The sequence below is a fragment of the Eumetopias jubatus genome, unplaced genomic scaffold (assembly GCF_037043125.1).
Source record: "Eumetopias jubatus isolate StellerSeaLion01/CBP00866 unplaced genomic scaffold, mEumJub1_p1.0 scaffold_17, whole genome shotgun sequence".
NCBI lineage: Eukaryota > Metazoa > Chordata > Mammalia > Carnivora > Otariidae > Eumetopias > Eumetopias jubatus.
In genome coordinates, this window is record NW_028274823.1 from 49,799,604 (window position 1) to 49,812,071 (window position 12,468).

The 12,468-nt window shown below is 59.0% G+C and overlaps 1 protein-coding gene across 5 annotated transcripts in view; it reads right to left on the bottom strand.

Annotated features, from left to right (window-relative positions):
• The window catches only part of ZMIZ1 (zinc finger MIZ-type containing 1), a 235,127-nt gene that overhangs the window by 146,124 nt on the left and 76,535 nt on the right, over nt 1-12,468 (bottom strand). For 4 of the 5 annotated variants that reach the window (XM_028109611.2, XM_028109607.2, XM_028109609.2 and 1 more), the window contains one exon: nt 941-1,017. The exons of the other annotated variant lie outside the window; for it this stretch is intronic. The gene's annotated coding sequence lies outside the window, so the exon portion shown is untranslated. The remainder of the gene's footprint in view (nt 1-940; nt 1,018-12,468) is intronic. 5 annotated transcript variants of the gene reach the window in all.

A 12,468-nucleotide genomic window follows, 5' to 3' on the forward strand; every position in this document is an offset into this window, starting at 1 on the left:
GGAGCCACAGAGTAAAGAGGGATTACACAGGTCACCCTCTGACACGGGGCCAAGTGTGATCAACCCTGAAATGACACTCTGTGATGAGACACGCCGGTGTCCAGGCCAGTGCAGGGCCGGGAGGCTCAACCCCAGGACCTTCTGGCTCCAGCTACTCTCAGCAGCTCCCCGGGGAGCCCCAAGACTCTCATTATGGTGGATGACCAGTTTGTGTCCATTCTGGCATTGATGCGTGCTCAGGGAGGAGGGGCTGGTGGGAACTGAGGTGTCCAGAAAGAAGGAAGGGTCCCCGCATCCTGGACAAGAATGCTGACCTATCCTCCTGCACGCATACTGGTACCAGGTGCGCAGGCGCACCTGTGGGGGCAGGTGCTGTGAACCCCTCCCTCTTCTGCACACGGGGAAATCGAGGCCCCAAGAAACCACACAAGGTCATGGTGGACAAGTGGCAAAGCCAGGATTTGAACGCAATCACTCTGACTCCAGAGCCCAGAGACCTGTGTGCGCCTGGGTGTGTCTGTGGCAGAGAAGGGGGCGGGCAGCCACAACTCCCAGCAAACAGGCCTCTCTGCTCACCCAGGCCTCTTCCTGTGTGGCCGCCATGTTGCTCAGCAGATGGGGCCCATGGGCCATGAGGCTGAATGGTACAGACGGAGCTGCTGGGTCAAGGCTGGGGACACCAAACCTGCTGCATTCCACCACCCGCTGCCCTGGCAGCCACTCTAGAGAAAGGTCAGGCCTTAGAGGCCTCTGGGGGCCCTTTCAGGGGCTGATGAGGTCTCAGCCTGGCTGCACCCCATGCCACCCATGAGGATGGAGGCCCAGGCAAAGGTGCAGGCAGGATGCCGGGGCCAGCACCCGCTCCCCACTCAGGACATGCCTACCCCTTCTCCAAGCATCCGGGCCAAGGCTGCCCCCACAAGCCCCGCTGCACACCTACCTCAGCGACCCGCGAACCACCAGCGTCCCACGTCTGGTCAGCAGTGCTCAGCCCCTCCGCCTCACTCCAGTTCCATCCTGTTGCAATAGGAAGGGGTGGTCAGTGGGGCCCCTCGCTGCAGGGCCTGGAACTGACTGGGCCGCCACCGCCCACCCGCCCACCTACTGGAAAGTTTACTGCCAGTAAAACCCAGTCATCCCCATTTGACAGGCAGAGACTCAGAGGGACTGAGAGGCCGAGGGGCACAAGGATGGGGTGCCCTGACTCAGCAGCCCCCCAGTGCCTCACATCAGCCAGTTACCAGCTATGTGGATATGCTTCTGGCCTCACCTGTCAAATTGACAGGTGGATCACAATCTCTCTCAGGGTCTCTAGGAGCATCTGAGGACATATGGTGATGGAAGCACTCGGCATTCACTCATTTGCTCCAGAAACCCTGAACCACCACCCTGAGCTGTGACTAGGATGGTGGCCCCTGTCCTTGCGGGGATTGTGATAATTAGACACTACCTAACTAGAAGAGGCATCTGCCAGAAAGAACGAGTTACAGGCACTACACAACCCAGACTCAAGGTTCAGGGGAGCCTCTCTGGGGAAGTAAAGTTGAAGGATGAGCCAGAGAGAGGCAGGCCAAGATGCATGGAACAGCATTCCAGGCAGAGGGAACACTATATGAGAAGACTTGAAAACAGGGAAAAAAGCCTGGATTCAGGCGGAGGAGTTGAGAGTGGGTGGGTGGTAGGGGTGGTGAGGGAAGGAGAGGTGGGGCGAGTGGGGGTCAAGTGGATGGCCAATCACTGAGAGGTGGACAGGAGCCCCAGGAGGGTCTGAACAGCTGAGGGACATGACCCTAGTTCTGGTTTGAGAAGATCCCGTGGCTGCGGGGGTGAAGGGCTCGGGAGGGACAGGAGGAGGCAGGGAGAGCGGTGTGGAGTCTGTTCCAGGGGGGCCAGGCCAGAGACGGTGGGGCTCGGAGCAGAGGGGACAGCAGGCAGAGCGGCCGGAACTGCTGGTGCACAGGGCTCGGGGAGACGACAGAGCGAGGGAGCACCCCTGCCCCCCACTGTTGCTGGGGCATGACTGCCCTCACAGGGTGGGGAGGGGTCCCGCTCGCCCATCTCCTCAAGGGCCACCAGCGCTCCTCGCTCTGCTCCGCTCCCCGTAGGGATCGTGGACAGCCCAACCCTGAGGCCCAGCAGGTGGGTCTCTCTGGAGTCCTGGCTACAAGGTGCCTGCCCCCGAGCCTCACATTTGAGTCCCAGCGACGGGGGCGCCTCACTAGGTGGCTCCAGGCATTTGCCATACTTCTCCGGGGCTGTGCGTCCTCTAAGAAATGGGAAACCTGACTGTGGGCTGAGCGCCTCTTGGGGCGAGCCCCATGGCTAACAGAGGAAGGAGGAGTGCGCGGGCCACATGAATCGTGGGCTCCCACACATGCCAGGGGGCCGCAGGCGGCCTCGGACCCGGCCCACTGCACTCGGCAGCGGCAGGCACACCCAGGAAGACAAGTGTGGGCTGTGGCTGTTTCAAGTCTGAGTTTCACCCCTCTTACCAAGTATGTGGCTTTGGGCAAATTTCTTAAACCTCTTTGTTGCCTCAGTTTTCTCATCTGCGGGATGGGAACCTCCCTCACAGCGTTGTACGGACTGTAGAGAGTAGCACACAAGAGTGCTGGATACGCAGGCAGCGTTCCGGGTAGGTCAGCTGGGGCAGCAATGACCTTGCAGGGGCTGGTGCCTAATGCTCCACAGAGCATTGGGCCCCTAAGCCCCAAGCTCCTAAGGCCAGGGCTGGCATCCCTGCCCTAGCAGGGAAAGACAATGTCTCTGCACCCCGACCCTTTGGCTCTGGCAACCCGCTAACCACTTGACATGGGAACAAAAACAGCCCTGGTATTCATGGACTCCGGCTCTCCCATTTCTCAGAGGAGGGATCTGAGGCCTGAAGAGGGGCCGTGACCACTCCCATTGCAGGCTCACGCAGCAAGTCAGTGTCTGGGGCAGAACTGGAATCAGTGCCCTGCTTCTCCACCACCCACGGCTCAGGCCTTTCCCAAAGGCGAGCTGGCCTGCAGACCCGCTGACAGAGAGAAAATCATGATTTTGGCAACTGAGATCAAAGTCAGAGCTGGAAAGCCCTCACTCACCCAGTGAGCCGCGTCCAGGCCCCAAGGAATGACACCTGCCCGTCCTGCCTCTCAGAGGTGCTCCAGCTCACAGCATACACGCACGTGCCCTCAGTCCCCCAGGCTCTTTGTTGGGCTTGGGCAAAGGGGCACACAGACCAGAGAGGGGAAGAGACGTATCTAAGGTCACACAGCAAGTGCACAGATAGGGTGGGGGCTGCACCAGGATATAAATTCAGGCCCTGGCTGGGAAATGACCCCCCTTCCCTGTGAGTCTGGGAAAGAGACAGGACTAGGGGGCCTGCGTTTAATGAGTCCATATTGGGGTTCTGCCTAGGATATTTCTTTAACCTTTGGTAAATGCTATGAGGCAGAAACTAAACTGGCACCCCCAATTTACACATGATGCCGAGAGGTTCTATAACTTCCTGAGGTCACACAGGTAATAAGGAGCTAATAAGTAACAAGAACACAGCCATGACACGTGTGGCAGGCTGTCTGCCCCACCCATGCTCAGCCTGTTCCCAGAGGACCAGCTCAGAGACAGCGCTGGGCACCCGGGCTCCCCAGCCGCGGTGATGGGCACTGCGCACAGAGGCGCGGAAGAGCTGTGAACACAGAGCTGATATCATCCCCGCTGCCCCAGCCCCGGGGCCCCTGAGGTGAAGCTCACAGTCTATGTGGGTTTGGCACCCTGGAGACCAGGGGGAGAAGGAGGGAGATGGACCAGGTATCACCGGGCCTGCTCCCAGCCTGACCACCGCCAGAAACAACACAGATCCACCACAGGGAAATGTTCTCTGCTTCAAAGGCACTCGGTGCCATGCAGCAGGGCGGGGCACGGGCTGAACCTCAGGGCCAAGGGGGGGTGGTGGGGCTCACCCAGTGGCCCCACGGGGTGGGAACCCCATTGCCCAGAGGGCTCTCCTGGCATCCTTAGCTCAGGACTCTCACTCCAGGGGCAGGGAGGGGGGTGAGGACCTGGCAGAGGGGCAGCCTCTGACTACGAAGGCTACAAGGGCAGAGAGGGGCGTGCAGACCGCAGGCCAACCAGGCTTTCATTCTCGTTGCCTGCCTGGAGCTCCCAGGGGCAGGGCAGGGCAGGAACGGGTGCCCATTCTGCAGAGCAGGAAACTGAGCTCTGAGGGAGGATAGGATTGCCAGAGGTCTCACAGCTGGAGAGTGGCAACTCTGGGTCTGGGAACACGGCCAAGGTCACCGTGGGGTAGGGAGCATCCCAGGACCCAGATACATTCTCCCAAACACATCCACCTGCCCATCCCTTCCTCCTGCAGGGATGCCACGGCCCTGGGTGTTGGCTTGAGGGGAGGCACCAGGCCAAGCTGACTGCGGCTCGCCCAGAGAGATGCAGGGCTGATCGGGGTTCGCTGGAGGACAGAGGGGCCTGTGCCACGGAGCATCCAGGATGACAGGCACCCTGCTGGCTCTGTGTCTGCGGCTCCAGGCCTGTGGCTAAGTGACTGGTTGTTTTCTACAGCTGCCCAAGGTTCAGAACCCACATTCCGGGCTGGAGCCCCAGTCCTGTCCTCGGTGGTGAGGTCAAGGACAAGGGTGGGCAGAGCGGCGGTTGGAATCCTTGCTTTGCCCATTAGTGTTGGGTGACCTTGGGCAAGTCACTAGGCATCTCTGAGTCCTCATCCCCTTTCTAAACAGGGACTAGTGGCCCCTCCAGCTATTCGCCCACCAGCCCACCACGGGCAGGCTGACCTTGTAGAGCCCTGCGTTGGCCAGAGCACTGACTTACCCACAGGCTACCCGGGGGAGGGGGCCAGCTGCCCAGTGTGGTCTGTGGGCAGGTGGCCATCCGGACGGCATCTCCGTCTCTGGGCCTGAGTTCAGGGCCCCTGTCACATGCTGCTAATAATGCCCTGGTGGCTGGGAGGGCTTGAGACAAAATGGGTATGTGGGTCCAGGTGCCACATACGAAAGAGCAGGTCAGGGAATGATGGTTGTTAAAGTCTGAAGGAGGGGGCGATTCCTCAAGGTCATAAGTGGCCAAGCTGGGACCAAAACATGGTCACATGGGACCCACCCAAACTGGGCCTATCCTGTGCCCACTCGCTGAGCTGCCCTGAACTGGCTCCCATGGCGCTGGCCTTACCCACAGGGGCTGTTCTTATTCCCATTTTACAGATGGGCCAGGGGCCCTGTCTCGGGCCCTGCACAGAGGGGTGGCCTCAGACCCAGCTCCCAGGCTCACTGGGGAGAAACGGCTTCACCCTCCCTCAGAGATCCACCCAGGAAAGCATCTCCTTACATGACCCTAGGAACAGGCCCCTCGCCCTCCCCTGGCGGACGGTACTGGCTCCAGGAGCTAGGCAAATATTTACCGCGATGGTTATCCAAACCAGGCTGGCCGCCCCGCCTCCCACATTCCTGGAATACATGTTCGCTGACCTCATCAAGCTGGGGGGTTGGGGGAGAGGAAGCCGGACCATGGGGAAGGGCCAGACTGAGGGTCCTGGGCCTCGGTGGAAGCCGTGGAAACTGGGGGCCTGCTGGCCAGGAGGAAAAAGGGCAGCTTTGAACTGTCCCTCTGACCAAACCCTGACCAGGGGAGGCCCCAGGCAAATCTTGAAGCGCAGGACTGGGCCAGAGCACGGACCTACCCACAGGCCACCGAGGGAGGGGGCTGGACTACCCCAGCGTGGTGTGGTGGGGCGGGGGGCTACCCCAGTGCCCCCTCTGAGCCTGCAGTTGAGGGCTCCAGCACCAGGCCTCCAGCTCCTCACCCCTGCTGCCAATCACCGCCCCCCCCAACACACGCACATGCACACCTGTTGTACCTGTGGAGGGAGAACTCAGCCTGCCATAAACACGCAGATTCTCCAGTCTGCTAGGGCCCCCCCCCTTTTTTTAAAGATTTCATTTATTTATTTGAGAGACAGTAAGTGAGAGAGAGCAGGAAGGAGGGGGAGGAGGAGGCAGAGGGAGAAGCAGACTCCCCTGCTGAGCAGGGAGCCTGGATGTGGGGCTCGATCCCGGGACTCCAGGATCATGACCTGAGCCGAAGGCAGACGCTTCTCCGACTAAGCCGCCCAAGTGCCCCTGTTAGGGCCCTTCCTCAGCAACCCCAGAAGCCCTGGCTGCCCCACTCCAACCTCACCATAATCCTGTCACCAGGGAGCTGTAAGGTCCATCTTCTAGCTGAGGAAATGCCCAGCAGAGACCAGAGGTCACGAAGCTGAAAATGGTAGATAACGGGCACTGTCTCGCCCCAAACATACTTTCAACATCTCTGCCCATCGGAACCCCTTCCTTCGATGCCCAATGGATCACCTCTACCATGCTGCCCTCCCTGATTGTTCCACTGAACTTCCAGACATTTTGATGCTGTTTCTTTCCTTCCCCTTGCATAATTAAAATCCGGTGACTGGTCATCTCTTTGGCTGTGAGACCTCTGTCCACTCACTCCAGGTATAGCAGAGTTGAGCCCGGAGGCTTGGGGGGCCCGAGTGCTCAGGGTTAACACTGAAATCCTGAGGCTTTTCACCAAAGAGCCGTAGCTGCCGGTGTCCTTAAGGAACAGATAAGAAAGCAGACCTAGTAAGTGGTTGTTTGGGGTCTGGGGAACTCCTGGGTAGGGCTATCCGAGAATCCCGAACTACCTTCGGTTCAATAATCCTGTCTGTCTTCACTTCCTCTGAGAGTATTCCGAGCTGTTTTGACAGCCTGCCCACACCCAGGCCCAGGGAAGCCCAGCCCAGGCCCCTGGGCTTCCTGCCTCCTTCTCTTCAGTGTGGAATCTTGGCAAGCAGCGGGGGAAGGGTAGGCCAGTGTCATCACTGACCGGCAGGGACTCAGGAATGAAGTGTAGGCCTGGCAAGTCTGCTGCGGGCCCCTGATGGATGTCTCCAGGTGGGGACAGCTCTGGTGCCAGGAGCCCAGAGCAAACCTGGGGACACGTCCCGGCCCTGAGGGGGACCCAAAGAGCAGAACCTGGAGAAGGGGAGGGCTCCCAGAACTGCCCTCTCCACCCTCATAACATCTGAGATTGGTTTCCCCTTAATGAAAATGGAGAAATGACTTCGGGGGGTTGCTCCTTCATTCCATCCATCCATCCATCCATCCCTCCATCCCTCCATCCCTCCATCCCTCCATCTCTCCATCCATCCATCCATCCATCCATCCATCTCTCCATCCATCCATCCATCCATCCATCCATCCATCCATCCATCCATCCATCCATTCATCTCTCCATCCATCTCTCCATCCATCCATCCATCCATCCATCCATCCATCCATCCATCCATCCATTCATCTCTCCATCCATCTCTCCATCCATCCATCCATCCATCCATTTCCTTCTTTTAACAACTAGTGACAGTGTCTACCATCTGCTGGAGGAGGATGAGAAGGAGCAGAGTTGGGGTGGTAGGTGGGGAGAGGGAAGGCAGAGTCAAAGGCTGACAAGTGCCAGCCTCTATGCTTCCCAAGGGTGTTTGCACAGTGTCTAATATGAGGCAGGCAAGACCCAGAAAGATGGACAATTCTAGGACAGAGTGTGGGTGGGTGTGCCTACCTTGGCCTGGCAACAAAACAGAGGGCCTGGGGCATCATCCTTTTGGGCAGTATCTCAGGTAGGAGGGCAAAAGCCCAGAAGCTTGGTGGGAGAAAAGTTTGGGGCTGAAGAGAGAATTGTAGGTAGCATCAGAGTGAGTGGGGACACCAGCATCCCTGGCCACATACAGACATATCCCCAGGGGCTCTTCCAAAGCCTCACCCAGGGCCCAAGGCTGATTTGCTTTGTTTTCCAGGGCAAGCTGGAGTAGCACCTCCTCCAGAGAGGCCTCACAGAGCCAGAATATCCTCACTAGCAGTGTGCATGGCCCAGGCCCCAAGGGACAGCGTTCACCCATCCAGCCTCTCAGAGGGGTTCAGGCTCACAGTGCACACAGGTGGGCCTCACCCCACCAAGCTGCCCAGCCCCTTGGTGTTGGGCTTGTGCAAAGGGGCAAGGGTCTCCCCTCTCTTCGAGGCATCAAATAAACAATTTCTCCTCTAATCAAGGGGCAAGGACACAACATAGCCTGAGGGTACAGGGCGCAGCTCTGGGCTCTGACATAGCTGACTCGGGGCCTCAGCTCTGCTACTTCCTAAGCTGTGGCGCTGGGCAAGAAACAGCCTCCCTGGGCTTTGGTTTCCTCATCTGTAAAATGGCGATAATAGGAGTCCCTCCTGTCAGAGGTGTAAGGCCTCAACAAGATGATGCCAGTTCTACGCGTGCATGGGAAATGCTCCGTAAACAGGGACGGTTGTTATTATCGCTGGTTTCGGTTTGCTGACAAGCACAGATTTGGGGTCTTTCTTGGGGAAAGATATCGGCTCTCTTATCACAGAAGGAGAAAGACCCAGGACTCTGTGAGGATGAATCCTGGCTTCAGGCCCCTCCTAGGGCTGACTTAGGAGCAGGTCCAGTGGATTTGTTCCCCAGAGATGGCTTTCCCGAGGGCCACCTGCTCCTAATTCCTTTCCATACCATGGCCAAAGGTGCTGGGCACCCTCTAGGAGTCAGCTCTCTCCCAGGCACTCCTTCTACACCTGCCCTCCCATCAGCCCCTTCAGGGTGGGCATAGCTTCTCCCTTGCCAGGAACTAGGGTCTTGCCTAGAGGGACACCCAGTTGGGCTTGGCCAAACCAGGGCCCCTGGTGCCCACCTGGGCACTTGTCACTCCCAATGCTGAGGATCTAAATTGAATTTTCTGTCAATGGCCCCCTCTTAGGGGCTTTGTCTCTTGCCTCTGCCCACTCTGCTTGGGGTCGCTGGCACCCGTCACCTGGTCTTGCACTGCCCATCTGAGGGGACCGCTGGGGGAATACCCCTTATCTCCATCCCTAGGACGCCCCAAGCCCAATTCCTCTACAGCATTAATGGAGGCTGGCGGAGGCTCTCAGAAGAGTCCTGGGAAGTTCTTAATTTAAGCCTGCCAGCTTACCAGGGAGGGTACATAAGTCCAAAGAGGAACAAGGGTGGGCCCAAGAGCAAGATGAGAACCAAAGAGAGAGTCAGTTCTGGTGTTGAGCCTGGACCAAGGAGCTAAGGACTCACGAGAAAGGCACCTGTCCCCCAGGTCTCAGTCTCCTTATCTGGGCTAACACTGGCTGAAGGATTAGCTGAGCTGACATTTCATCCACGATTGGCACAGGGCTGGGCAGCTCCATGGGCAGCCTGGACTCCAAGCCCTGTGCTCCCTCCACTTGAGGAGCTGGGCGGGAAGGTCGAGAGGCTGAAGGGCCGAGGGACTCCCCGTGGCACCCGCATACCGTCTAGCCCCAAGCATTCCTGGTGACCCCCCTCCTGGGCCAGGGCCAGCCCCCGGCAGTCACACCCCCCCAAACAGGCGTCCCCCTGGGATTCTGGCCACGTGGGGGCCAGGCCAGTTTGAGGTGGTGGCCAAGGCCCAGATTTACAAACGCTAGACAAAGGAAAGCCCTGTTCTTGCTGGCAGGAGGTAATGGGTTTGAGCTAAGGCACTAATGTCACCCAGGCCTAGATGAAATCCTGGTTCTGCTGCTTGCAAGCCACATGGCCTTAGCCTAGTCCCTGTACCTACCCCTGCCTCAGTTTACTCAATGGTATAATGGGGAGGGAGGAGGTCTAACTGGGGTAAAGGCGTGGTTCAACTCCTGGCCCTCGGAGGAGCCAGGCCACAGGGGCTCTTGCTGTTTGTAGGATGGCCAGTCCTCCCGTCAAGGGCAGCCCAGTGGTGGTCTGCAGGGTTGCTGCTGGGAAGGCTGAGGAGGGAGGTTGTAAGGTGTGTTAATCCTTATGCTTCTCTGCAGCCCATCCCAAGATGCTCACCCATGCAGTTGCCCAGTGAAGCTTGACTGTCTCCCCCCGACCCTGTTTGAATGGAAGTGGGTTCCAACCCTGCCTTTGCCCTCTTAACCTCCGTGACCTGGGCCAGTACCTCCCCATCCCATGAGGTCCCATCCTCCACCTATAAAGCAAGAGGATGATGTCTGCCTAATCCCCAGGGTTGCTGGAGGAAATCTGGGAGATGGAGGATGTGGCCAGGCCAGGTGATGTGCTATGAGGAGGCTCCCGTTCTGTCCCACACACCGACGACCTTGGCTGACCCTACCATCCTGGGCAGCCCCGGAGCCCAGCCCTGTGGGAGCCATCACATACCCAGAGCGCATCCCGGGGCCCCAGAAGGAGGTACGAGGACCTCTGTAGCTGCTTCCCAGCTGAAGCGTCAGGACTAGCCTAGGGTGGCTTCCTTCTCCCTGGAGTCTGGGGTTTCCCTGCATTCTTTCAGATGGAGGGGCTCCCACAGCCCAGCAACTTCAAGGGATTTGGGGGGGAGCCACCTCTTACATGCCCATCAATCTTTGGGACAGAAGCTGACCTCTGGGACTGGACCCTTGGACAGACTAACACGAGGGGCTGAGGCCAGCCCCCATGACGGGTGTCTTCTTCCCGTTGTCCACAGCACCCAGCACTGGCCCCTGGAATGTTTGCCGGATGCATGAAGGAGCAGTGAGGGGAGGCGCAGGGTGAACACGGCTTTAGGTCAGAGAACAGAGCAGCTGACCCCTTGCACAGCACCTGCCACATCCAGCCCAGGCGTGGCTCTATCGGACACTGAGCACTGGTCACCCCATTTAGTCCCCACAGCGATTCTACAGAGTGGCCCTGGCACCCCCATTTCACAGATGAGGAAGCCGAAGCTTGGAGGCACGAAGTCAGCTGCTCACGGTGTTAGAAAAGTGGTGCAGCTAGATTCAGCACAGGCCCCGAGCTCCGGAATCCGCAGGCGGGCCTACAGCGTGGACAGCGCAGCCCACCACAGGCCGCCCGAGCACGGGTGCCCAACCAAGCTCTGCCCCGGGAATGTGACTGAACCCGGCTGGGGTATGCTACTTTTCCCAAAGCTGCCCTAGATCTCCCGTGCAGCAGGGGCTGAGAGCCTCTGGCCAGCCCCACCCTCACTCTTCAATCCGGGGAAAGTGTGGCTCAAGGAGGGAGGGGACATGCCCAGGAACACCGTGAGTGTTGCGGGAGCCTGGGACCTGGAGTCCAGGTGCCTTGACTTCTCCGACTGGGCTCCGAGCTCTCAGAAACATAGCACTGTCAGCCCAGCCGAGCAGCCCACAGGCACAGGCCCGGGTGGGAGAGAGGAGGCAGAAGGCCCAGGAGGCCGGAACAGCGCGCAGACAGATGACACATGGGCCCAGCAATTCCTGACTCATGGCCACCCATCCCGTGACTCCACCCACCGCCAATGTCCCCACCCTGGCTCACACCCCACAGCCCACTGCAACCTCGAGGCCCCTCTTGTTTAGGATCAGAAAGCCACAGAGGGAGGAAGGAGCAGTGGGGCCCCACCCAGGGCTGGGTGGGAAACCCAGACCAGCCCCGGGAGCAGGGACACGGACTCTGGGGCACGCAGAGGAAGAGGCATTAGCGCCGATCCCCTGCCCCTCCCTGCAGTGCCCCACAGACTTCCAGCCTGTGATGGCTAGCACCCTGGGGACCCGGTTTATAGGAGGAAAACTGAGGCCTGCCAAGCCATCCACTTGGGTCAACCTTCTTAGCCACAAGACTCCTTTTGCATCAGAGCCCCATACCTGGATGAACACGTCAGGCTTCCCCACTGCCACTTCCTCTCCCCGACAGTGCGTTACTCCTCTGTCCAAGAGCCTTCCATTGGCTCCCCATTGTCTATGAGGCTCAGTTCTAACTTTTCAGCCTCTTATTGAAGACCTCAGCCTGCCTCTGACCTGTAACCTTTCCCTAAACATGTCTGGGTCTCCCACCTCTGCACCCTTGCCCACAATAATCCTGCTGCCAGGAGTGTCCCTGGTGCTAGAGGCCTGATGCGCTGGGGAAGAAATGAACACCCACTGAGGGGCTGTGGGGGCTCGGACACTGTGCTCCCAGAATATCAAGGACTCCTCACAGCTGGCTCTGAAAGGCCCATGTGGCAGATGCTGAGGCTCAGGGGGTGAGGTGTCCAAAGCCACTGGGGCTGAGCTGTGACCACAGCACAGGGAGGGGCAGGGCCCCACAGACCTTCCCGGTTGCTGGCAAGCTCTCAGCTGGTCCACAAGCTCAGGGTAGCCCTGAGTCTGTGAGCCTATCTGATTTCACAGCAACTCGGATCTGCTCAGTTGGCGTCCTGACCCTCCCTCTGCCCTGCTTTGGGAGCAGGTGACACCCCAGGGTGTACCCCTGCTGATGCTGAGCTGGGTGTAGGCTGTGGGCACCTGGCTTGGGGAGGGGGCTGTGGGTGCGAGAAACAGGGCAGTGCAGTGGCCAAGGGTACTGACTCCGGGACCGGCTGCCCAGTTCAAAGCCCAGCAGGTTGGTTCACCTCTCTGTGACTCAGTTTTCTCCCCAGGAAATGGGGGTAAGCGGAACAGTGACCTCATAGAG